Source organism: Poecile atricapillus, chromosome 2, assembly GCF_030490865.1.
Source record: "Poecile atricapillus isolate bPoeAtr1 chromosome 2, bPoeAtr1.hap1, whole genome shotgun sequence".
Taxonomy (NCBI): Eukaryota; Metazoa; Chordata; class Aves; order Passeriformes; family Paridae; genus Poecile; species Poecile atricapillus.
This window is the reverse complement of record NC_081250.1, coordinates 127,204,704-127,231,550: the sequence shown is the minus strand read 5'-3', so window position 1 is coordinate 127,231,550 and position 26,847 is coordinate 127,204,704. Positions and strand designations below refer to the sequence as shown.

At 35.6% G+C, this 26,847-nt stretch overlaps 1 long non-coding RNA gene across 1 annotated transcript in view; it reads left to right on the top strand.

Moving 5' to 3' along the window:
* Window positions 1-26,847, top strand: part of LOC131576661 (uncharacterized) — an 82,746-nt gene that overhangs the window by 24,750 nt on the left and 31,149 nt on the right. The gene's annotated exons all lie outside the window — the stretch shown is intronic.

Genomic DNA, 26,847 nt, shown 5'->3' with positions numbered 1-26,847 from the left:
TCACTCTTACCAGAACACAGTATTGCTTCAATGTATGAGTGTAAAAGATTTCTTCATTTGTGTGTATATTGACTCTTCATTTTACTGTGGGAGATTTTTTACCTAATTTCCTATCCTGTCAGTGGAAAATGCTCCTCCCCTACTTGTAAATCAGAAGTGGTTTTAAAAACATAGCCTGTTTTTCCAAATGTTGTACATCCCTACCCCCCAAAAATGGATATTTTCAGATTGGTTAAGTAAAAATTACAAGATGTGCATTACTCAGATTAAAGCTATTTTAATTTTTTTTCACAACTTAATAGTACCTAAACAGATTTGGACACTTTCAGAATGCAGTGTTCCTAGAGGTTTTTTGTTGCATATCTTTTTGTTGGCATTGATAGGCAATTAGATCAAAACTCCTTAACCTTTGTGAATTCTGTAATGTTCTAGTGTAAATTTCTGATGGGTGTGACCCCATTCCTAAAAATCTTTCCAAGATGTGTCCAGTTGAAATACCTTATTTTCTGAAATAATGATAACAGGACAATTCTGACTGCAATGTGTAAACTGAGACTCAGCTTTTCTGAGGTGCTGAGTACCTGCATCTCTTGTAAAATGAATATCACAAATGATTGGATACTGCATGGATCCTAGCACTCCATGAGTGCTGCAAGTATGCTGCTATGGGGGCAGAAGTGAAACTCAGCCACAGAGAATACAATTACATTTATCCCAGTTTCTGAGCTTTGCTCAGCTGCTCTCACCCACAAAGAAACAGTCAAAATGAAGCTAAATTTTTGACTGCTTAGGAGTTAAAGTGTATTAAATAAGTAAAATATCATGTATTTCCATAAAATATATGAATATTGAGAATGATAGACTATACATGTACAGACACAATCCAGCAATCATGCTTTGTAGCTATTTTTAAATCATGAAAATTATGCATTCCCATGCAGATCATCTTGATAGCTAAGCCCTCTTGTGCCATAAAAATGTTGTACCCAGCTGACACACCCAGTGTTAACCTGCACCCTGGCCAATTTACTCTGTCTTCCATGAGAGAATTCACAGCAAATATGCATGCTTACCTTTCCCTTCACCTGATTAAGTTTTGATTGAACTTACATAAAATTAATCTTTTACAACTGTTTCTTGTTAGAAGTGTTATTTTGATATTGGATTCACAGACATCACTCACTGATGTTATGAAATATCAAAGAGCTCCTTTTCCCCCTCCTTTGCTTTCAAAAGATAATCTAGCAGCTTTTTAGGTCAGCAAGCCTTTTGGTTTTTGGTCTTTGTTCAAGGAATTACATGCCAGTGTAATAAAAAGGTCTTTATCAGAGACTTAGAGTGGTAAGTCTGTGGAGAGAAGCCAGGACAAAATCATTATCAGTAGATATAAACCTAGAGAAAAACAGATTAGAGCAAACTAACATAGCTCTGGAATGCTTTCAGAAGGGAAGATGGAAATTTACAAAGTTTTTACACTCTCTTACAAAATTGGGCAACATTGGTCTGAATAATTTGTACTTTTGGACACTGATATTCATGTGAACCCAGCAGCCTCCTGCTCAGACTCATGCTCTGGCTAATTCTACTGAGGATGGCAAGATTCAAATTCTGTGTTAACCTTGTCTTTCTCTGCACAGTGTCAGTACTTTTTTTCAGTTGTCTTAAGTTTCCATCCTCTTTGAGAGACTTCATGCAGATGAGTACCCTTTACTGCTCTTCGTGGACCAGTTATTCATTAACTGTCACAAGATTCACAATCAGTAGGAAACATGTTTAGATTTCTTCAGGGATCCTGAAGGTTTTATCCTTGACACAACCTGGAAACAAAGTAAGGATGATAAAACTTTGAGATAAAAAGTACAGACAAGTCAATATGAAGTGCAAGTGGTTTGTTAATTCCCCACATTTACAGCTCTCTGAGGACCACTACTTGAATCATCATCTTATTGATTTTGAACACAGATGCAAATTCTGACAGCTTTTTTTTTCTCAGATCAATAGGCAATTAATATTTTTGCCCACTAATTTAATCTGCTTCAGAAAACAGCCAGAAGAGGTGCATGACTTTAAAATGCAGCATTCTGCTAGCATAACACTAACATGACTGTAGATTATATCTCCTACATCCCATTCCTTGTAATCTTCATTACAATTCCATTTTTCACTATGACTTCTGTCTTAAAAGGTTGTGAATAAAGTCTTAAAACTGGAATGTACTGCAAAATCAGAACTCTGTTTAAACAGGGAGATGAATAGAATTTAAGTCGAGGATTAATATATTTAATTTGTCCCCATGAATTGGATAGATGCGAAAAGCATGCTGTTCAGCTTCAGACTTAAGCCTGACGCGTTACAGATTTTTCACTAGGTGGAGCAATAGTATTTTTGTTAACATGCTATTCCTATTCTGAGCCCCTGAGCCAGCAGCTTGGGGTATGCAAAGATATTCTGAAACAAATCTATAAATATTGTTAATGGGGAATTTAACTTGGGTATATATTTTTCCCCAATTTGAATTTTTTAAAATTTCTGAAAAGTGTTTTTCTAGCTCCGAAACCTCTTAAGAATTATTAAAATGTACAATTATTAATTTTACTTCCTTTTTTTAGCCCAGATACATGAACGTTTTATAGTTGATTGAAAAAGTAACACAGAAAACAGTCCAGATAACAATTTGATGCTTTTGGTTGTTGTTTGCTTCATGCATGCAGTAATAAAGAAAATCAAATTCTTGGTCAAAAGTTACATAAATATTTGGCTAATTAAAATTTTCGAAAATTTTGTATGAATGCACACTTTTGCATTTGCTTCCTTATATTGTATGTTAAAACCTATTTTCAAGGTATAGTGCTTTAAAATATAAATACACATAAAGAAATAAATTATGAAGACTTTCAATCACATTTTGGCTTCTTAAGATTATTCATTTAAGAAATATTGGTGGTGAGATTCAGAATTTTTCAAGACATGATATCTTTTTGTTAGAGACCCTTGTCTTGACACCTACAAGAGTAATGATTCTTTATCAAAAGATTAATCAATGTTTTCCATGGGATTATATTTTCAGAGGAAAGTTTACATTATTTTACAATAAAATATCAAGGTGATAGATTCCAAATCATTATTCAATTATATCTATTTTACATTTTAATCCATACATTTTAGTTCATGGCTTGATTTGCTCCCATTGTATTATACCAGTTCTTTGGCTTCAGGCCAAGAATATAATACCTGAACATGTGTTATTCTGATGATTTGTGAAATGGCTGTTAGTAATGGCTCCAATTAATTTATGAAATTAAAGCAGTATATCAGATATTGATTCACATTGAGGAAGAAATAAAGTCTGATAATGTGTTTATCTTATTTTCTCCACACTTAACAGAATCGAAAGAGTGTTTAATTATATAAAAGAACTGGAAAATTAATAACCGTCAGATACAGTAAAGACAGCTCAGGACTGCTGCTGGCAAGGCTGATAAAATAAAACCTAATTTTAGAGAGAAAACATATATAAATTATATTATGTTACATTGTTAAGAAGTGCCTTAATAACCATTTAAGCGCTTTTGTTGACAGATTGCTCCCTCTATGGCACACTGGAACCTCATCCACAAATTAACCTCAGTCTTTAGTAAAATGGCAGAGTTGTTTTAAACATTAATTTTGAATTTTGAGTTTTAGATATAGATTTCTTTGAGCCCCTTTTTAATTTCTGGGTTAACAAACCCAGACACAAGCACTGCAGCACCATGGGTGACTGAGCTGCCAGAGCACAACATCATAAGGACTTAAACACTAGAAGAAATGCTATTCAGGATAATATTCAGGAATTCAAGTACTTAAGGTATTCAGGTATTCAAGCACTATTCAGTTAGATAAAATTCTTAATGTCACATTTTTCCACAATCCCAAATGAGTACCTGAATTGTGAAAAAGGTTATTTTAGAACAGTATTTTCATTTTTATTTTTTCTGTTAAAGAGTCAAAATTTTGGTCAAAAACCAAAAAATTAATAGCAGTAGTAATGTAAGTGCACTAAATATTCTAACTCTGCCTCCTTTACCGAAACATAGGTGCTAAACCTTTTTTAATGCCAGGGCCTGATTATCCATATGTAGGAGGGTCCATGGGACAGGTGGGATAGAAAATACAACAATTTTTTACCCTAACAATTGGGCAGTAGAATCTGATTTTGTATGAGCAAATACAAACTTGGATTTCTGTGCCTCTAATGCCAGGAATATCAAATGCCAAGGATCAAATTCAATGTCCAGAAGTTTTGCATCTCTGACTCTCCTAATCCCAGAACTGTTCTGAAAGAGTTTCAGACCCAGTGTGTAAGAAAACCTGATAACTTTTCACAGCCTTATGGAAAGGGTGAATGTCAGCAAACAGATCAAAGTTTTGTCTGACTTGAAGTAGAGAAACTCTGAAACTTTTAAGTACTTGTCTCTTTCACAAAACCATAACCTTCTTATTTAATTGAATAAATTAGCTCATATTGCCACAACAGTAGTCACTAATAAATAGGTATGAAAGCCTTCAAATATTTTAAGAGTAAAAGATTTCTCCTAACTACAAATAACTAGCACACTTTTGCCTCATATAAAAGCTGATTCCTCAACCTCAGACTTCATAAAAAAATATGATGATTGTGTACAAGCACTCATAAATGACAGATGAAGGTCTTGTTTGAAAATAGCACTGTGAAATTCCGGTTAATTCTCTAATTTCCATAAGCTATATTTATTACCTTGACCAAATTGCATTTACAGCTCCTTGCCTTTGATTTTATGAACAAACCCAAAATACAGAGAAGGTTTAAGCTGGCACTGTACATAAAATAGTTTCACTATGATCAGTATATGTGTGAACAAATGATTAGATATGGAAAGAATTTCAAACACAGAGAAAATAATTTACCAGTAAAAAAAAAATTAAAAAAAATAGGTTGACCTTCTCACAATAAAAATTGCTTTAGCATATACTGCTCTACAGCTTCTGCAACTGCAATTTTGGATAAGTCTACTGATTCCAAATGAGTTGTATAAAGTGCATCAATATGAAATGAGTGTGACCAAAAGGTGCTGCTGGACTTAAAATTAAATTCATAGAAAATATGAAATTTTTCATCAAAGTTTGCTAAGTGGTGTATTAGTTTTGTCCATGAATTTTGCTACTAGACTGTTGATTTAAGGACTTAAGTCAATCGTTTTATAATCTTATATATTTTATATATTTTATAGTCATATAATTTTGAGGCAATATTTACAACATAATACTTCTCAATGTTTCAAAAATATTCAAGACTATAAAACAAGATACAATGCCAGAAATTACCATAATTAATGTTTGAATTATTGTCATTTTTCCTTTATTTTGTAAAATGTGTTGATGTTTTCTTTCTCTTCTCCCGCAAATCTTACAAATCTTCTTAACTACATATTGCTTCAGTAATTTTCTTCTCAGTTCATATTCTGTGGCAGACTTCTGTGGACCAACTTCCTTCTAAGTCATAATATTATGCATTAGTGCCTGCAAAGATTCTGCAGAGCTGTCTTTCTGTTCCTACAATGGCTATATCACATCTGAGCAAATTCATAATTGTTTACATTTTTAAAGATTCTTAAATAAGAGGGAATTTGTCCCACTTTGTTCAGCTTGTTTATTGTCTACCCACAGCTGACAGAGACATTAGTTCTGTTCCCTTTTAAGCAAGTTTCCATCAGCATAACTGTACAGATTGACCTCCCTGTCAGGACACTGATTTCTTAATTCAGATTCAGTTTGAAATACCCAACATTAGTGAAATGTCAGAAGGCAAGTTGACAGAACATCCGTAACTATAAAAATATTTCTTTGTGATTGCTCTAAAATTCTGAGTAGATTATGCTGCAAAGCTTAGATTTTTACATCAGATTCATCAGCTCTTTCAAGAGGCAAACTCTTTAAAAATTATTCTTTTCTCCTGCAAGTATTTATGAATGACAGCTCTCAAGAAATGCACAACTAACATTAGATAGATAAAACAACACCTTTTCATAAGGAGAGTTTTAGCATAACTATATTTTAAATAAGTTACTTCATAATTTCATAATTTTGCTTTGAAATTAAAACAAAGAACTTATTTGCATTAAAGATACAAAAAAGTATTTTGAGGAATCCCTTAGAAGTAAGTGGTTTAGTGCATTGTGTGTTACTTATCAATTATTTGAAACTGATTGATTGCACAATAAGATAGTGAATTTGTTGAACATATTTTTTTATTTATTAAACAATTTTAAATTGAGCTATAGAATGTAAAGTTGAGGATTTAAAACTGAAAATTTAAAGGAGCTTCAAGTAGGAATTTTGGGGGCAGAAACACATTGCTTTTTGATGTGCTCTTTAGAAAAAGAAAACATAGACTAAGCAGTTATTTCAGATGCCCTAATGAAGTACAAAGAACCAAAGATTTGGGCTACATGAACTGGATAATCCAATAAATATTTTACAATTCTAATCTATATATAAACCAGATTTTCCAAAATATTTATTAATTTTTCCATTCCACAAACTGAGTTTATCTGTAGGCATTGAGAGCTATAAATGTTAAATATCTTTGAAACTTTGAGCATTGAGGACACTTCCTGGGTCTGTAATACCACTGACTCCCAAAAGACTTTGGTGAGACCAGAGTCCTGATTTTCACTTGTCTCTGGAAAATGAGCCTCAGGGTGACTCAGATGGAATGACCTTAAGTTAGTGGCCTTTTTCCGGAATTTTTTGTATATGCTTTTATGGTTATATCTGCCTTACCCATCAAACCAAAATACGAATTACTAAGTAAAACATAGAAAGACTGTATTCAGTTGTCAGCATTTTTTATCACTGAAGCTAGTGCTAGTAGTCTTGCCAGAAGTGCCACTGAGGATAAACATCAAAAAATGAGATGAGAAGAAACGTTAATGGTCATATGAATGCTGTGTGTTTGAGAATTAGCTGACTCATTTCCTGAAAAGAGAATTCCTGTTACAATAGCAGCCCAGTCACTGTACAGAAGTCAAGCACACCCATGAGCTAACATCTGTGTGCAAACACACACAAATAACATACTTACAGTACTTCAGTGGAGGCAATCTGTGCAAGTCCTGCAGGACTAGCTCAGAAGAAAGACTGATTTCTAGAGCCTTTGTTCTGTTCTTATTCTCCTAGCTCTGGAGTTAATGTCACATTCTCCCCTTCTCTTAAGAGATAGAAAATTGTAGCATTCAGTTAGCAAAAATACCAGCAAGATTCTAAAGATTTTAATCTTTAGCTATTTTTATAAAAGAAATTCTGAATTTTTTTTTATTAAATATTTTAGCTTTTATAGGAAAGTCACTTTTCAAAGGGGATAAGTACAGTTTACTTGTGCAGAATTGTGTAGAATTAAAGAAAAATCACAGCTCAAGTACACCCAGCCTTCAGTGTGGTCTGCTATTTTGCAGATTTTTTGAATCAACATATCTACTTTTTTTCCTTTTAGCATCCTGATTATCAGATCAACATTTTCTTTGGCCAGAGTATGGTTTTTGCATGCGCTTTTTCAGGGACTAAAATTGGGGCAAAATGTCTGTCTTATAAAATGAAATGAATTCAGGTCTTCAAACTGCTGGTTTTGCACTGTGCTCTGATTACCACAGGAATATCTGAAAAATGGAGAGTTCTCATTGATGCCCTTTTGGTACCTAGGAGTGCTTTTAGATTCCAATTTGTCTAATTAATGCTGGGTTTCCACAGCTGTGGTGTTTTGCTTTTTTGGAGGTTTTGGGGGGGGGTGGGGAAAAGTTGTTTTGATTTGTTAGTTTTTGTTTGTTTGCTTTAAATAACACAAAATAAAGCATTCATATCTTTTAGAATTACAGCTTTTAAAGGATGGCAAACATATTTAAATATCTAGACAGGGAAAGAGAGCAAGTTTAATTGATATCTGACTTTAATTAGATTTAAAGATGTGACTTTAATGAATGCAGCTCAAACTCTGCTTTTGCCATTTGTTTCCTCATTGATTCTCCCCTTTTCTGATATGTTGAATATTTGACTTTTATGTTGATTAGTTTCTTAGGCCAAAATTTTGTTTACTTACTAGGGCAGAGACCTGAGACTTAATTCCACCATGTACACTTCATCCAGTTACATCATGGGTAAAGAATGCTGAAGAGAGAGTATTCCAAAACACTCTAGCTTGAGCAGTGTCAGAAAAAATATTTGAAACAAATGCATGCTACAAAATGAACTAATTTATATTTCTTTTTTTCACAACTCTACAGAATGTTTAAGAAGTACTCGAAACTTTTAAGACAGAGTATCAAATAAATCTGTGTCTCCCAAATACTCCTTGCACACAACATTCCTTTCTCTGAAATGCAAAGAATCACCTTTGATTAAAGCATCATATTTATAATGTTAATTTATAATTATTAAATTATTTTAATTTGGTTTTCCATTTTTTGTTTAGTTAAGTCCTATTTGATAAAGTACTTTCATTGTACTCCCGACAACACACCACCACATAGCTGCATCATCACAAAATTCCCTTCTGTAATGGTACAGCAGAGCTGAAAGGAACCCAGAAAGATTATCTGGGACTTCCCCTGTCTGTGATACCTTTGTGATTTCTTGTGGTTTGTGACTTCTGACAAACACTTGTCTGCTTTATTCCTAAAAAATTTATAAGTTTGCTGCTGTGCTTCATAGTTCATAGTGGAGCTGTCCATAGAAACTGTGTCTTAATACATGATATGGAATCAGTTTTTGAAATGTGAATTTATTGCTTATCTTATTTTGTACAGACATGCATAAGGAATAGTACTATTAGTATGATGCAATTATTTATATTTTATTGTAATACTTTTTTATTTCTTATAATTTCTTTTGTTCTTTGATTTCTTTCTAGTTGGTTCATATTTCATATTGTCATATTTCCCCTGAAGTGCAACAGAACTTAGGTAAATGCTTTGCCTGTTCAGATCCCTCTGCAGAGCCTCCCCTAGCCTCCAGCAGATCAACATTCCCAGCAGCTTAATATCACCTGCAAACTGAATGAGGGGACACTCGATCCCCTCATCCAGATCATCGATAAAGGCATCAAACAGGACTGGCCCCAGCACTGAGCCCAGGGGAGCACCACTTGTGACTCGACACCAGCTGGATTAATTCCATTCACCCTAACTCCTTGGGCTCATGACATCTGCTCGGATGAGCTCAGGCCAGTCAAATGAGGTTCAACACAGCAAAGTGCCGCGTCCAGCCCCCGGGGCACAGCAAGTCTGTGCAGCGTTACAGGCTGGGAAAAAGGGACTGAAAAGCTGTGGGATGGGAAAGGACTGGGGGTGCTGATCCACAGCCAGCTGGACATGAGCCAGCAGTGCCCAGGTGGCCAAGAAGGCCAATGGCATCCTGGCCTGGATCAGCAATAGTGTGGCCAGCAGGAGCAGGGCAGGGATTGTCCCCATACACTCGGCACTGGTGAGGCCAAACCTCAAATCCTGTGTTTGGTTTTTGGCCTCTCACTACAGGAATGACATTGAGTGCTGAAGCAGATCCAGAGAAAGGCACCAAAGCTGGTGAAAGTTCTGGAGCACAAGACTGATGGGAAGTGTCTGAGGAAGATGGGGGTGTTTAGCCTGGAGAAAACAAGTCTTGAAGGGATCTTATAATTCTATACAGTTATCTAAAAGGAGTTTGTAGCAAGGCAGGGGCAGTTCTCTTCTTCCAAACAAGTGACAGGAGGAGAGGAAATGGTCCCAAGTTGCATCAAGGAAGGTTTAGACTGGATATTAGGAAAAATTTCTTCACCAAAAGGGTTTTGAAGCAGAACAGGTTGCCTAGGGAAGTGATGGAGCCACTGTCCCTCTTGATATTTGAAAGATTAGTAGATATGGCATCTAGAGACACAGTTCTGAATTTAATAAATTATAACCATCTGATAAGACAGTTTTTATGGTGCTTTTATACAGTCTTCTTTTCTCAAGACATTTATTTTCTCAAGTCTTTGGAGAATATTCAGGCTGTAAAATCTGAACTTTGGCCAGTTACAATATTCACAAGATACATTAATGTTATTTCTGCTTCTCCAGTCCAGAGCTGTGCTACGGTTCATGTGGACATAAATAAGCTTAATTACCAAGTACCTTCAGTGGAGCACAAGAAGTGAGGCCTCCATCAAAACTCCATGTCATCAAAGCTCCTCTGCTTTTAATACTTGATATAAACATTTGTTCATCCTCTTTGTATTGTGTTGTGGATATGATTTAATGTCAGGTTTCAAGGCAAGTAAAAAGGTATCCAACATATCAGGACATGTCTCAAAAACTGATTGCAAAATTTTTTCATGATTTGGACATTTGGGATTTTTTTATTATAATCAATGGTATTAAGGGGTGAAATCTGTAGAAATCTGTACAAGCATTTTTGTGATTGTGGCTGCATGGTAATTTCAGTAATGATTATGTTACCATTTACACTAAATTATACCCATATAAAGTAAATTTCAATGAGCATCTTAAGTCTTCTGCCTTCTGAATGTTGATTATTCTTTGGGATACCTATTTTCTGTTACTTAGACAAACAAATGACTGAAGTTTCAGTTTACTGAATGAGAGAAATGAATCCTGTTTTAGGCTGTTTACATCACAAAGTAAAAGGAAAAATTATTTGTTATACAAATTGAAAATAAACCAAAATGAAATCAAAGTCTATATACCTTGCTTCATATTACAAGTTGCAGACAGTCTGATGTTATCTTCTGTGGATGAGAGGTATTAGAAATATATTCCATAGTTATATTCTGGCACAGTTGGAGGGCTAGGCAGAACATAGATCTCATTAAGTTACAGTGTTCCTGGAGAGATAAAAATAATTCTCTGAAATGTTAACTTTCCATTCCCAGAAGCTGAATAGACTGTATTTCAGATTAATTCAAATGTAGTTCAAATTAGCCTCTTAACTATCTCCATGTAATTATGGTCCTAATCATTGTTCACACTCAATCATGCATTACAGTATAAGTTCATTAAAAATAAATAACTTTATTGCTTTAACTTATTGTAGTTACCAAACATGTTGATTCAAGACATAGCTGCTTAGGCATAACCCTTTTGATCCAATGTAAAACTTTTCTAGTGAATAATCTCTTTCCATATCCTTCTTATTGGAAATCCTGTGACTTGTTGTGACTTGTCTTTAGAACTGTCTTTCCAGGTTAACTTGGCACATAAACTTGGCTTCATTAACTCAAGCAAAAGAAAATTTTTGTTTTCTCTTGCTGTCAGACATAAGACTTAGTGACAGGGATGGAGAAATATTAGGGTAATTTCCCTAACATTTATACTTAGCCCTTAAATGGCAATTTTGTTTTCAAAACTAGTAAATGAACTTTAGTTATTTCACACAGTGCCACAATAAAGTAACTATTAATAACCCTTTTTTACAATGAGTTAAAATACTTTGTAGGAAGCTAAAAGAGTTTGATGAGGCCACATGGGAATAATTATCATATTTGCTGTATATGTAAGTCTTCACACCTGTAACCAATTACCGATTTTTACCACCATCACTGGAGACATGCATTAGAAAACCTGAGTCATTTCCATTAAACAGTAAATTCTGAAAACATCTGAAAAACATGAGGATTGCAGTATTCTAATGTTTCTGGCTCTAATTGACTGTTTCAGGCAGATATACCTGAGTTAATAATGTTTTCTGTTGAAATTTCACCTCTTTGCTTACAGCAGCTGTAGAGAAACGAAAACCAGACTCTTCTAAGAGGTGCACAATAAAAGATGAGAAACAATGCTACAAATTACAAGATAAATTTTATCTGGATGTAAGGAGGAAAAAAAGCCAACAATTTAGAAGTGTAACAAAAATCACTTCACAAGGGACCTTGACTGCAGCTGCCCGGCTCTGGCTATGTTAGTTCAGTATGATCTGGAAAACAAAGAAGTACAGATGAACCCTCTTATGTAACTGCTGCTTAGCTTCACACTTTCTGTAACATTTGGTGGCAGGAGACCAGAGGGTGACAGAGGCCCTGGGGACAATCAGTAACTGGTCTTAGCTAAGCAGGAAGTCAAAGGGATTTGCCTGGGGCTAGTGATTAGCAAGGCTATTGACAGCTTATGTTTGCAATCTAAGTTAGAAAGCAATAAATAATTAAGACAGTAGTCCCTACTGGGCGGGTAGAGGGAGACAGCAGGAAAGGATGTCCCAGCATGGCAAAGGTAGAGCCTGCAGGGGAAATTATGGCCAAACCACCATCCAGGACCCCAACACTGAGCGGGCAGTGATTGCCTGTTCCCCCTTCTTCATGACACAGGTGTGTGCTGCTGGCCCAGAGGAACTGAGACCTCATTTTTGAGTGTGTGATAAATGTGTGTGGCAGAACAGAAATCATTGGTCAAATGCTACATCCCTCCTGCTAAAAGTAACTTCAGAAATATATATTTTTGTGTTTATCCCACCAAAATGGTGTGTGACACTATCCTTGGAGATCTTAAAAATTCGGCTGAAGCAACTTGATCTAATGCTAGAATTGGTTCTGCTTTTAGCAAGTTTTCAGAATAGTCTCCGTGACTACCTTCAAACCTAAAGAATTCTGTGACATCATGACTGCAAGTTACAGCTAAAACTTCAAGGAATAATCGTAGGGTTTTATTTATTAAATTATTTGGGTTTGTTTGTTGTACAATTTACAAATGTCAGAATCCTGTGATATACAAGTAAATGATCACTATGTATTGTCACATGCAGACTGTCATATCTTATGATGTACATGGTTAAAAGTATAAAAAAATAACTAGTTTCTGTAACTGTTGAAATGTTCTTCACTGAGGATGATAATGAAATACTAAAATTAATATAATTTATACTAAATAATTTTAAGCTTCAAAAGAATTTTTTTTTTTAAATACATTTTATTTCAGGCTAGTAGATAAATAAGAATTGAAAAAGAAATGCCAGTAAATGGCCAAATTCCTCTCCCAGGTTATTATGCCAGTTAGTGCAAGTAAAAGCAGATCAGTGTTTGAGTGCTTTTCAAGAGAATGGAGTACTGTTAATATTTTCTCACAATACCTTTGCCTTTTATAAAGTTCAAAAACTTGCTGCCTTACATGAGTAAGGTTGTTTACACAGCAACCTCTCTTAAGTTTCTTCCTCTTTAATGTCTCAGATCAGCCACTCTGGGACCAGTCTCACTGGATGGAAGTGAGGGTGCAGATACCATGCAGGACATGGAGGGTGGATCCAGCACATCTTGTATGTGTCAGACAGCTGAACACACTTCCAGCAGAATCAGATATGTTCTCTGTGTGTCAGAGCTTATAAACAAATGACAGGCGTTCAGTGAGTTCAGGGAAATCTGAGCCTGGGATGCAGAGCCACCACAGGCCCAAAGCTGTTCATCTAAGATTTTCAGCAAGTTTGTAGCACCATCAGAGAAACTGTTTCCATCTGTAGTGTCTGGCTTTCCCAACAAACAAAGCCCTCTTTTTGTTATGCTTGGTCAAAATTTTCAGATGGAACAAAAAAGGAACCATCTGAAGAAATCTAGTTGCACAACCCTAATCTGCTTTTTCCACATTCTGGGAGTGAGTAAAGGTTCAGAGTTTGTATTCCCAATGAAAACTCAAACCCAACATTATTCTTGGGACACACTGACTAAAGGAGTACTGGCCCAGGCACTCTCACATGATCTGTACCAGAGCTTCCAGTAATACATGAATGCAGACTTTTGACATGGAAATTGGATGAAGGCCTGTGCATCCCTAACACAACCTTTGAAGTATTTTATCAATTAATCTTTCTGATTCTCTTTATACAAATTTCAGCTTGGTTGGTGGATCATGTAGAGTGACTTTTCCAGAGGAGGGAACCCTAAAGAAATGATGAAATGCAACAGTCATGCTGCTATGTGTTGTGCTTTGTTTTTGCTTCAGCTAAACTTGTTATTGTGCTCCTCATTTGCTTCAGAAGTACTAGTAGTCCTCTTTGCTTTATTTATATGCAACACTGAGCTAAAAGACAGTACATGTCTGGTAAGGAAAAAGAACTAGAAAAGGAAAAATATGTGATTCCTGATCTTTTTTTGGTCATGGCTGATCAACATACAAACTAGAAAATGGGAGTAATATGGAGGATACAATTTTATTTGTAGGGAAATCTCTCTCCTTGTGAGGAGATCAGGAAAGTCTGTAAGGCACTGTCCAGAAACTTGCCTGAATGATAATAAAAAATGATGTGAAAGATCATCTCTGCAGATCAGGATATAAACCAACAATGACCCTATGTTTTTTTAGTATCACGGTTTCCTAGGTCCAAAGCAGCTATGTGATATTTTTTAGTAAGTGTTTGACATATTGCACCTCCTACAGTGACATTATGGTTAAAAGAAGAAAGAAAAAAGTTGTATGTCTGATTTAATAATATTTCTAAATAGCCTATGAACCACTTACAAGATAAATATAAAATCTTTAATGGAACCACATACATTTTAGGGGGGCATGCTGACTGTCAGCATTTTGAAGTGTAACTGACAAAGTGACACTTTGAAGTGTCTCATTTTCAGATATTTATCTTAACTTTGACTTTTCTATCACATAATATTGCTTTTAATATGTTTTGTTCACATTCCTATGGCCTTTTTATAGTACCCAGTTATTTACTAAAAATGCTAGCTTCCCACACTACCTTTCCCTACTGTTTAGGTTACAATAGGATTGTGTTTTGCATTAAGGATTCTTTTAAGGCAATTCTTCTAAAATCCCAGAAGATAAATTCGCTTCCACCACCATTCAGCCAAGAGAGAATGAATAACTAGGGCAAGTGACTGGTTAGGAAACAAGACTTGCCTTAGACCCTGTGCCTATTAATACTTAGCAAAGCAAAATGTCACGTAGCTGGTGAAAGTTTTCAAGTAAACAGCCTGAGTCAATATTAAGTCTATTTTAAAAGTCTCTATTGTTGGGTTAGCTGTTTACAGCCTTTACAGCCAAATTATCAATTTCTAGTCCCAATTATGCCCAAGTACTGACAATACTGCTGCCTGTGAGATAAAAGTGTCTTGTTATTAGAAGATCTATTCACTGTGAATGATTTAATTTTCTGCCCCTGAAATCATCTTAAATTAAGTCATTCATAAGAAAGTGACTGCAGACAGAGAGTTATTATTTGGACAAGCCTCTATGAATGAAATTTCAATAGCCAGACTCTCATTTGTCTGCCTAAAGATGTTGTTATATTTTAGGTTCATTTCATTTTGAAAAGTTTGATGGTAACAGAGAAGGACAGTCTTCACTGGAGCTTGTCTGGTGTAGGGGGGGTCCAATGTCCATCTCCTTCATCGACCCCAACAGAGAAAAATGTTAAATCCTACTGAACAATGGCAATATTGAGCTTCCGTGCAGAGAAACTTTAAATAGGGCCTTCACAAAACTTTAATGAAAGTGCCTCATGCCTGACCGGTGTTCAACTGCTTTTCAAGACCTTCACCCACATACACCTGATTTTGGTTCCTACATGTTCCTTATCTATTGGGTCAAGAAAACGTTTAGGATGGGTACAAATGGTTCTGCAGAGGCTGAACTCAGCTTTTCATGAATGGGCATCCCTGGAAGCAGAAAGGGTGCTTTCAGAGAGAGTTTTCTAGGCTGTGTTTGAAGCAGTGGCAGTAAACTTTTATCTGGTGGTGAAAAACCATCTGCAAAGGGATAATTTTGGGAAAATAAAGCTGAGACTGGAGCTGTGCAGGAAGTTCTGCCGACACATGCCAGCTTATCAGGGAACCTGGATTTTATTTTTTTTTTTTTTTTTTTTGTACAAAGCAACCATACAAAGTTTTGAGTTACTGTTAGAACTAGAAACTAATAGCTGAAGGTTAATTCTTCCCAGATCTGCTGCATATGCTTGGTCTATTTGTGATGAAAAACCATTTTTCTGCTAAAGGAGAAGAAGAAAAGATAACAGATGCCACGGAGCACTTTCAAATGTCATTTATTAGAGAACATTAAGAAATGAGGGAATTATAACCCACATTTCACATCTTATTCAAAAAATATAGTTTGGAAAGCCTGGATAAAATTAATACTTATGGCACACATTATGTAGCAGCATATATTTCAGGAGAAGAGATACACATAGAACAGCAATAACCTTTGGCTGTTTTTAACACACTTGACCAGTTTGATATAGTAGAAATTATTAAAAATAACACTTCAATGTCTAGGCATCTTCAAGCAATAGGCTTCTCTTTCTAAGCTTCTAGAAGTCTGCAAAAGGGTAGATTGCTGCCTGAGTCAGAACAGTAGGAAATTAGTGCTAACATTGTATAGTTTGCTGCTGAAATCAGAGGAAGGGGGCAATGTCATTGGCAATTTGTCATCAGTTTGAGTTTGTGTTAAAACCTATAGCACTGAATTTTTTTTTACCAATAATTCAATTAATTCAAAATATTCTGCCCAAGAAACAATGCTCTTTCTTCTTAATGCTGTTAGTAAATTTATGTTGTATGGCTTTATAGGATGTTGATGTTAAAGAACACATGGCTATGTTTATTCCATATTTGAGAGAGTCAATATATATCTACTTAATGGCAAAGCCATATTACCTATGACTTCTTTTAAGAGGCATTTTGAATCTTTCAGGATTGTCTTTCTATTAATTTGTTTCTAGTAAACATTACTGAGACATCAGTTTGTTGGGTTTTTTAATTGAATAGAAGCTTGCAAACAAGTCATATATTGTTTAAAACAGAAAACAAGAGCATTCATTCTTAGCATGGCATCAGTTTAGGAAGTTCCACCAAGTTTCCTTCATTCATCTGCTCTGGCACTCCCAAGCAGATCCGAAGTGTGTATGTACGTGCTGCTCATCACACAGCGTGATGCAGTCGCCGTATCTGGGTCTCCAAGCCATGTGACTCCAGTGAGCACTGCACGGGTCACTTCATTTCTCTTTCACTAATAATCATAAAGAATGCCATAGGCGCTTTTAACAGACAGCAGCGAAACAGGGGCTTTTGAAGTATCCCTCTCAAATCTGAATGAAAATGTCTGATAAATGAATTTAGCTATCTCAAATCTTGGCTTGGGTTTCCTGTGTTTTCCTAGTGGCATTCCTCCATGCTTCCAATAATATGGCAATTTCTATAGAATGTGTTTGTGTGTGCAGGCAGACAGCTCCTGATGACACTTCTCTTTTGTCCCTTCAGCACAAAGAGGGATGTATTACTCTACCAAACACAAAGGAGTAATTCTACTAAATCAGCTTGTGTGCTCATTAGTGGACATAGCGGTTTGCAAAATTTAATCAACAAAGATTTGTAATCACCTTTACTAAATAGTAGCAATTCTTAATTTTCTTTATTATAATCCATTTTACATCTGTCTAACTGCTACAAATGCAGTTTATAGAATAGATGGTTTTCTTTGTGATTACCTTAACATGAAGTGATAGTTCTTTTGAGTAACTTTTCAAAATAATTTCCTTGCATTTGGGTGCATAAAGTTTTTTATCACAATTCAGTGGTATTTTTTTTTTTTTTTACAAACACAATACATGGGTTTAGGGACATGAACATATACACATTTTTGATACATTATCTTCATTCAAGAATATTAATGCTTATATAAACAGCTGACTTGTTAAGTGTGAAGAGAAAGCAGACATAACAATAAATTAATTACAACATCTCTAGTCCAATTTGCTAATTGGTAAATTATTTAGGATTCATGACACACTGATTCCAGATACTGCCTGATGTGCAAACTAAATTTTATAAAAGGGCTCTTCTATGAAAAGTGAGATAAAACTACTAAGTATGTTGCTATGCAGAACACCAATGATCCCAGCTCTGTAAAAAACAAAGTACTTCAGATTTTTTAAATATTTGAAAAAAATCCAGATTGCAAGTGTTTAAACACTGCACCTGAGACAAGGGTGCACTAGATAAGCAAGGCAGAGTATCAGCTTGGGATGGAGAAAAGTTGAAAACCTAAGTGTTGTTAGACTACATTTTTAAATTAAAGATTTTTAAGTTTGTGAATTGCAAAGTCCTCGGGGAGAGTTAGCACTCTGCACTGTACATATGCCATTTTGGGGAAAGAAAATGGTTGCTTGGATCAGAACTGCAGCTTGTAAATAAGTTTTAGAATGGACAGACACATTTCAGAATTCAAGCTCCTCACCAAGATGTTTGGCAGATTTCCCTGTACAGCATGGTGCTGCACTCATGCTGTCCTGTGACTGCCTGGCTTTATAAAATGATGCCTACTTATGCACATATCTAATATTTATATGTTTTCACTGCTGGTGTAGTTTAGAGTAAAAAACTTTAAAACTGTGATGATTGATGATAAAATTTTTGACTGACTTTTGAATATGTGATGTTTTCAATATATTATCTGTCAGTCTTTTTTTTTTTTCATTTAATACTCCATATTAAGCCATATTTCCTAAAATATTTTCCATTATGATGATTGCATGTTCTTGCTTGCCTTATCATGCAGTTCCAAGTGAAAATAAATCACTTTCATTAGAACAAGGCCCCCAGTGTAGGCAGTAGGTTTAGTAATTGTACCTAAGGGCACAATGGTACAATTTATGCCTCAAAGCAGAGGGCACAGATGTGCAGAGTCACTGAAGCTTGCACCTGGACACTGTCAATTCCCAAATGTACATGAAAATCAAAGTCCATAATCAAATAATTTTGATAAAAAATATTTTATCAAGATTCTTTCATCTCCTACATCATGTTTACATAAACTGTGATAAAAGACCTTCATTTACAGAATAGGCTTTAGGGCATACTGATATTACTGCAACAAAATAACTTGGCATAATCCCAGCTCCAGTTTCTTCCTGCTGACTATTTCCTATACTGCTCTGAACATAGTTTTTCCATTCTGGAAACATTACTGCAACTTCCAGATTTTCTTCAGAAAATACTTTGTGGTTAAATTTGTATAAGAGTTGAAGACCTTGTCTGTGGCTTTTCCTTGGTCTGATAGGAAACATTATTTTGCTATAGAAATATATTTTTACCATAAGGATTTTCTGTGTGTTCATAATATTTTTATTGATTTATTCATTACTTGTTATTCAGTAATTATTTTATTTTATTTTAGAATATTGTATGTTCATACATGTTCAGCACTTGATTTAGTGTCCTTTTCACAGTAAAACAAATCAATTAAACATGAATTAAAAGTGAAATAAAATAAGGCCACTGCTGAAAGTATTTTCAAACCTCAACTACAATGTATGAACACTTATTGTTCAAATTTGAGTAACTGGATTAACTGACAGAACTGACCAGAATATGAGTGAGCAGTCAAAGAGTATTTTTTAAGCCCAAATAAATTTAAACTTCTCCTGTTTAGATGCAAACTGACTAATGATTTCCAAAGCATTTTTGGGGTTTGGATCAGTGGTTTTATTTTATATTAGTAACTCTGGATTTGTAAATCTATTTCTCTCCTGTTTCTGGACTAGAAACTCTGATCATATTCATGGTAAAAAGCCAGCACCAGGATTTGCTGCTGTGGGAAGGGCAGCATGAAGATCCTGGGGAATATTTAAACCCAAATTTATTTAGTGAATCTAAAGCATAAAATATATGGGGAAGGGAAAAAAAAGACTGAGAACTTGTCGGAACCTTCCCTCCTGCACAAGTCCAACCAGATACTCGTGGTTAGCATGAAATAGTGGAGTGTGCAGCGCCACTTCTCTTTTTTAGTTATTGGAAATTTCATTAATTAAAATAAAATGCATTCCAAGTCTTGCTAATACATCTGCTACAAACAAATTTTATTCAATAAGTATACATCTTCCAGTTCTGACTTCACACTGTTAAGCAAAGAATCACATAGGAGGGATCCAGTAAGATGGAGAGATGCAGGAATGTAGTTTTCCTGTGGTTTTATGTTTCATTTCATTAACAAAAAAAGGAAAAGGTGAGCAAGTCATTGAAGTTTTAGCATGTAGACCTAATATTTTAACTTGTAATTTCCACTAATTGCAATGTACTTAATAAAGTAGCAAATTAAACATGCATTGCTTCCTGTGAGAATTATTTTGCACACATTATATAGAGTCCTTATAATGCAAATAAGAATGTGTAGTCTGTGTTCCCATTTATTCAACAGAGAAAGAAATCACCTTATTTAACTATCACAGGAATGTCCAATATGTCATATTAACTACCTAAAATTTCACAATAACATATACTTACATTTCTCATTCATAGGTAATAATACAGTCACTCACCAGAAGAAATTAAATTTTTAGAAATGTAAAAATTTTGCTGGATTATTTGAAAATGTACTCTTATTAAGGCCAGGACTCCCTCAGAATTTTGGAAGAATTCACAGATAGTAGAAAGGGGATCATATCAGATTTTAGCTTTTTAGGGAGAAAAAAATATGGGGAATCAAGTGTAAGGAAGAGTATGATTTTTTTTATATATGTATTTATAAAATTGTGATTGTTTTGATATACTATATGAGTTTCTTTATTGAAAAATCATGCCCAAATCACGAGTGCTATATCATGAACGGCAAGTTAATGAAAATTCAGTTCCTTTGAGTCCCAAATCTTGTTGATCCATCCCTGGAAGTGTTCAAGACCAGGCTGGATGGGGCTTAGAGGAATTTAGCCTAGTGGAAAATGTCCCTGCCACGGTGTGTGGAGGGGATGGAACAAGGTGATCTCTAAGGTCCCTTCCAACCCAACCATTACATACAGCATGTGACTGTATTGCTCACAGAGGAGGATGCTGCCTGGAGGTGCACGTGCACAAATTCCCCTTTTGTGAGGGTGCTGCAGCACTTCTGCTGTCATGCTGCTACCCCAGTGTCTGGCTGGAAAGGCCAGACTGAGAGGACCTGGGGGGACCTCACGGGGGAAAGCTGCCCCTACCTGGATGGGACTGCAGGCAGAAGATACAGGCTCCCATGAACATGACTCTCTGAAGCTCTGCATTTTTGCTCATATTTCAAACTTAGGTAGAATGCTTTTGCTTTGACTGAATGGTAGAAAAAATGGTAGAAAGATAACTAAATTACAGTATTTAATAATATTTTAACAATCATGGGCATTCTGCAGAATCTCTTTTGTCCAGATAATTTTTTGTTCAAAGAAAATAATTCATCTGAACCAAATTTTTAACTCAGAGCTCTCTCTTTAATCATTAGCACACCATCTTAGTCACAGTGTGAGCTTTTTTCACAATGAAGTCATAAAAATCTTGGAGAAAAAAAATCTTGAGTATCATTCATGATGGCAGTAGGTGGGATGAACCCAGTTGCAGAATATCATGCTAAGGAGTTCTGTCTATGTTGGGCAACAACAGCAGTGGTGGCACTGGTGGCAAATATTTTTTGTTTTCTTTTTGTTTTCTTTTTGTTTTCTTTTTTGTTGTTTTTTTATTGCTGGTCTTGTGATTTTTATACTATTCATTTTCTTCATCACTGTAAAAACATACATCATTCTGATGGCATACTTCTGTAGTTCTATGCTTGTGCCCTATTAATGTAATAGTACATTGCATGTACCTTCTGCTGTTTATATCTCAGTCATGAGCTCCTGAACAAGCACAAGGAGAAATCAGAATGCCATGTGAAACATCTAACAAGGTGCTCAGAAAATTGGACTCTGCATTTGCTGCTGAAACAGGGGCTGTTCAGACCAGTCACAATAGCCTTGTTGTGCTCTGAAATTCTCTCACACTGTATTTCTATTTTGAATCAATAGCTGCCCTGTAGCCAGGGTTACTGTGACGCACCACCAAAGCCCATGGAGAAGCAGAAACTCATGGCTGAAGTTGGTTAGAAACTGGATAGATGTGTGGTGCATCACCTGCCATGGGAAATGATCAACATGATATGCGTGTCTGTAAAAAAAAAATAGGGATGAAAATGTGAGGTGTAAGATTTAGGCCTGGATAGGAGAGGATAGGACTAATCACATTTCTAGATTTGATTTGGGTTTTCTTTCAGAATTTTCTTTTTTTCTACTCATATTTTTTCCCTGACATTCTCTTCTGCTCTTGGTCCTTTCTTCCTAGGAGGCTCCCAAAACTACCTGATGGTTTGCTGCTGTCAGTGTGCCTTTGCTGAACCTGTCAGGATATTGTGTCTCCTCTAGCAACAGAAACAAGAGTCTGTGTTCAGACTAACAGCTCCTTCTGGCTATCACTGTGATGTTTCACAACCTGTTTGACTGCCAGAGTTCCAGGGTGGGCCCCTAAGCAGTGCTGTTGCTCTTCCAGTCTTAGGACAGTGAGAACCAATGGTAATATTTTTGTTCTAAAAAGTTACCTACCACAAATTCTTGAAAACTTTTTATTTATGTTCCTGCCATCTCAGGAGATAGAGCTGCAGTTTTTAGTGTGACCATTGAAGTATGTTCTCACCAGTGAACATGGACTCAATAAATACTGCATTCTTTCCATGCTGAGATGTTCAAAATAATCCTCAGTAACTTTTCAATGTGACATTTCAATTCAAGACCTATATTTTTTGGAAAGCAGAAGCAGATTTCTCTGGGGGTAGAGTGTTACATGTTAGAAGAGTTTGGAAGAGATATTTTTTTATACTCACAGAACATGTGGTGAAAAACCATTCAGCAGCTTTTCAGAAATACGAAGATAATTTTTTCTCCTTTTTCATCAGAGTTGTTGGGAGAACATCTTGTTCACTATGAGATCACTTCTGCAGTAATTTCATACCAGTTTTTCCTAGTCATTGAAGTTCTCTTTAACTTACCATGTTTATTTACCTAATTTTTAACCTGTTTTTTACCTGAGGATGAAGATGGAAAAATTATGCAAAAAGATTATTCTTAGTTGTTTATTGCAATAGTGAATGAGGTGGAAAGCAGGAATATCTAAAATCTTTGAGCATGACTGAATGAAGATTGTCAAACTGTTCTAAAGAATTGTTTTAATACAATCAAAGGTGTGGGTGTTAAAAATGCCCAGTCTTTGGCCAGATAAATCTCTGACCTTGAAATCTAGTTTTCAGCTATAATAATTTCTTTTTGGCTATTAAAAAATGCCAAGAAATAACATTAGTGACTTTAATCTGGGTTTTATTTCTCAGGTTTTTTTAGCAGTTGAAAAGCAATGAGATTCTGTATCATATGGGGAACATTGTTGGGTTAGTCTTTTGATTTTTTTTTGAGGGTGGATCTTTTTTAAATTTAATATCTTCATTTTATTCAAGAAGTTAGACACATGGATGAGAGGCATGTGTCTTTATCTGAAGCCAGGAGAACAAAATTACATCCAAAATCCTTCCAAAAGGCTGTAGGATTCAAGCAGCTGTAAAACCTTTGGGATATGAGAATAAAAAACCTGGCAAAGGAAGATATGTTTTTGACCATGGGAAGGGAACGACAGTGGCATTAGTTCACATGTTCATTACATGTTTTTTAGAAATGCTTATTTGTAATTGTCCTGAGTTTTCAATACTATGGGCTATGTTATATGTAACTGTGTTGGTCTACAGTGTTTGAAGACACATATTGAAATAGTCCAGATATCGTTCTCTCTTTGAATAAAGGGAGTATGTAGTCTTTCAAAGATTAATTTTGATCTTGCACAAGCTAGGTCTGGAAATTAGCAGAAGGACAGTCATTAAGCACACTGTTCTTCAAGGTCTAATAATATATTTTTGTTCCTGTCTGCTGTGACAGAGTTGTTCCCAGCCCTAGAACTGTGTGTTTCCAGAATAATCCACTGTGGTACTGTGGAAAGTCCAGTGAGTATTCTTTCCCTAAACAGTGAGGAAAGGCATTTGTAAACAAAGATTTTTTTTAAAAAAAACCCTCTCATTGGTCTTCATATTTCATTAATTTCTTTCCAAATATTTCCCAGTCAGCATTTTCAGTGATCTCATTCACAAATCCAAACTGTGAAATGGAATAATAATAATAGTAATAGTAATAGTAATAGTAATAGTAATAGTAATAATAATAATAATAATAATAATAATAATAATAATAATAATAATAATAATAATAATAATAATAATAATAATAATAATATCGGAGTGTACTTCCAAATATATTTTTTATATATATACTTGCTTTTTAGTTTCATTTGTAGTCCACTTAGGAATTTTGACCAAATAATATTTTTTTTGTGCCCACAAATGGAGTAATGAACAGTTTCCTATTTCCATCAGCATTCTAGGAACTTTCATGCAAAGGATTGTAGAGATAAGTGATTTGACTTATCAGGTATTAGGAGAAAGTTCTTCACACGTCAAGAGCTACGAAGTGTTTTACAGCTGTAAGAAACACCCTGAAGATAAGAGACAAAAATGGCTTTACATTTAATTGAGATTTGTAGTTCATGTTGTGACTTCAGAAACATCTACCAATTAAAACCATCTTTTCTTTTGCCAGGAAGCAAATAGAAATAATTTGTCAGTTGAAATCATTATTGGTTTAGCTGCTTGAGAAAAGAAAAAAGGTCTCCAACATGTTTTCAGATTAAAACGTATACTTAAACATAATTTTTTCCTTTACTCCCTTTTGTAAACTTTAATCACATCAAATTTACTTTTCAAGCTAGGCTATTAAGAGATATGTTAAGTATATAAAAGTATTAAAAAACATGGGGGGAGTGGTGGTGGAATCAACACAGTTCAGCTCCTAAAAGAGGACACAGACTGAATTTTCTGTAGTGTAAGATCTCTTTCAGTAGTGGGTATCAGACAGATAACGCTGTAATTCTGTAATTCATTGTAGTAATCACCTAAACATCAGACCTTTTCCCACGGGGCTTACCTATTGTATGTGCTGTTCCATTTAGTTTAAAGTGTGATTTCAAGTTAAACTAGACAAAAGTATTGCATCCTTAGCTGGAATCGCCAGCCCCTTCCGTGAACAAATACTGAAACTCAGCTAAAAGGCAGTAAATGACTGAGCATCTGCTTCCAAGATGAGATCAAGTTCACTTCAAACCCTGATGAAAATAAGCTGAACTGACTGACAGTGGTGCCTCAAGTACAAGCAACTTCTTTAAAAGGATGAGAAGTTTTGATAGAATTCAGCTGGGATGCCCAAAAAAACCAGATGTAATTTGGAGAACATTATTATTTTAGTTTCTGTGGCTGGCTCATTTTCAAGAAAGTATGCAGTGTGTGAATTATGTAAAATATCATATGGTGGGGTAAAATGAAAAAAAGATGTATTTTTTGGGAACAGCCTGCCCAATATATTCAAGACTTCAAAGTTTTATTATGTGGGCCATCCCATGCTCCTTATAACTGAGTATACATATGCCCCCATAAGAAAAGTAATCCATTACTTTTGAATTTCACCAAATTTTAGAGCAAGATCTAAGCAGCAGCTGATTTTTCTCTGCATATGAGAAAATAAAAAAATCTTGTTACTTTGTCTCATCCAGTCAGTCCTTTGCAGACCCTCTATGTCCCATAATAAATAAATACATTCCTTTTAGCAGCTAATTGTCAATCATATCTATTTGAGACTTACTATGTATAAAGCAAATAAAAATAAATCTTTCATAAAACACAAGTACGTATTTTTTTTATGGATTTAAGTCTGTTTCAATATTTTCATATCTAATTTGGAGTCTTAAGGTTCCTTTATTAGGTCCTGCAGTGAAGACACACCCAGAAGCATTTCCTTTGTTTTCACTTTTGCATCCCTCTCTTCTCATTGTCGTCCTTAGGAATTGGAAAGACCATCTTTTGGGGAGCTGGGAAAGACCAGTGTAATGCAGTGGCTTAGTGCACTGCCACCCAGTCTTCATAAAATTTGCAGGAAATACATCTTCTATTTTAGGAGATACCAGTTCATCCTGGATTAAGATGAAAAGCATTTTTAGACAGATTTAGGATGTCAGTACAGTAGCAGAAATAGAAGAACAAAACCAATTGCAGATAGAGCTATTCTCTGAAGGAACTGGGACAGCCATACCAGGATAACTTCTCCAGAGTTCAAGGAGATACAAACTAAGGGTTTCTTTTTGTCTGCTGTGTAGAAATGGGGTCTGAAAGTCATTAGAGGTAAAGAGTTTGAGAGCAAAAAGAATTAGGAAAAACTGTAGAAACCAGCTTTATATCCATAATTTTTATGTTTGACAACTAATTTAAATTGAAATGTGCTAAGGAAACGTATATGAAATTATTTCCAGTATGCCAAGGCCAAAAAAGAAACACAGTGTAGGTATGTGTACACATAAAAAAATAGAGCTATATATATTAATTAGTTGTTTTTCAAGTGTGGTAGTTTGGCCCACCACATCAAGCCATAGGGATGTACCAGATGATGAAAAAGGTCAGTGCTGCTGAAGTGCTTTTCTCCAAAGGCAAAATATCTTATTGCTTCTACAAAGGCAGGGCTTGGCATTGAGACTGCTCACATTTAATATCTTTATCAATGATCTGGATGAGGCAATGGAGTGCACCCTCAGTAAGTTTGTAGATGACACCCAGCTGGGTGGGAGTGTTGATCTGCTGGAGGGCAGGAAGGCTCTGCAGCAGGGTCTGGACAGGCTGGATCGATGGGCCAAGGTCATTTGTGTGAGGTTCAGTAAGGCCAAATGCCGGGTCCTGCACTCGGGTCACAACAACCCCAGGCAGTGCCAAAGGCTGGGGCAGAGCGCCTGGAAAGCTCCTCAGTGGAAAAGGACCTGGGAGTGCTGGTCAACAGCAGCTGAACATGAGTCAGGAGTGAGCCCAGGTGCCAAGATGGCCAATGGCATCCTGGCCTGTGTCAAAAAGCGTGTGATCAGCAGGACCAGGGCCGTGATTGTCCCCCTGTCCTCAACACTGATGAGGCTGCACCTTG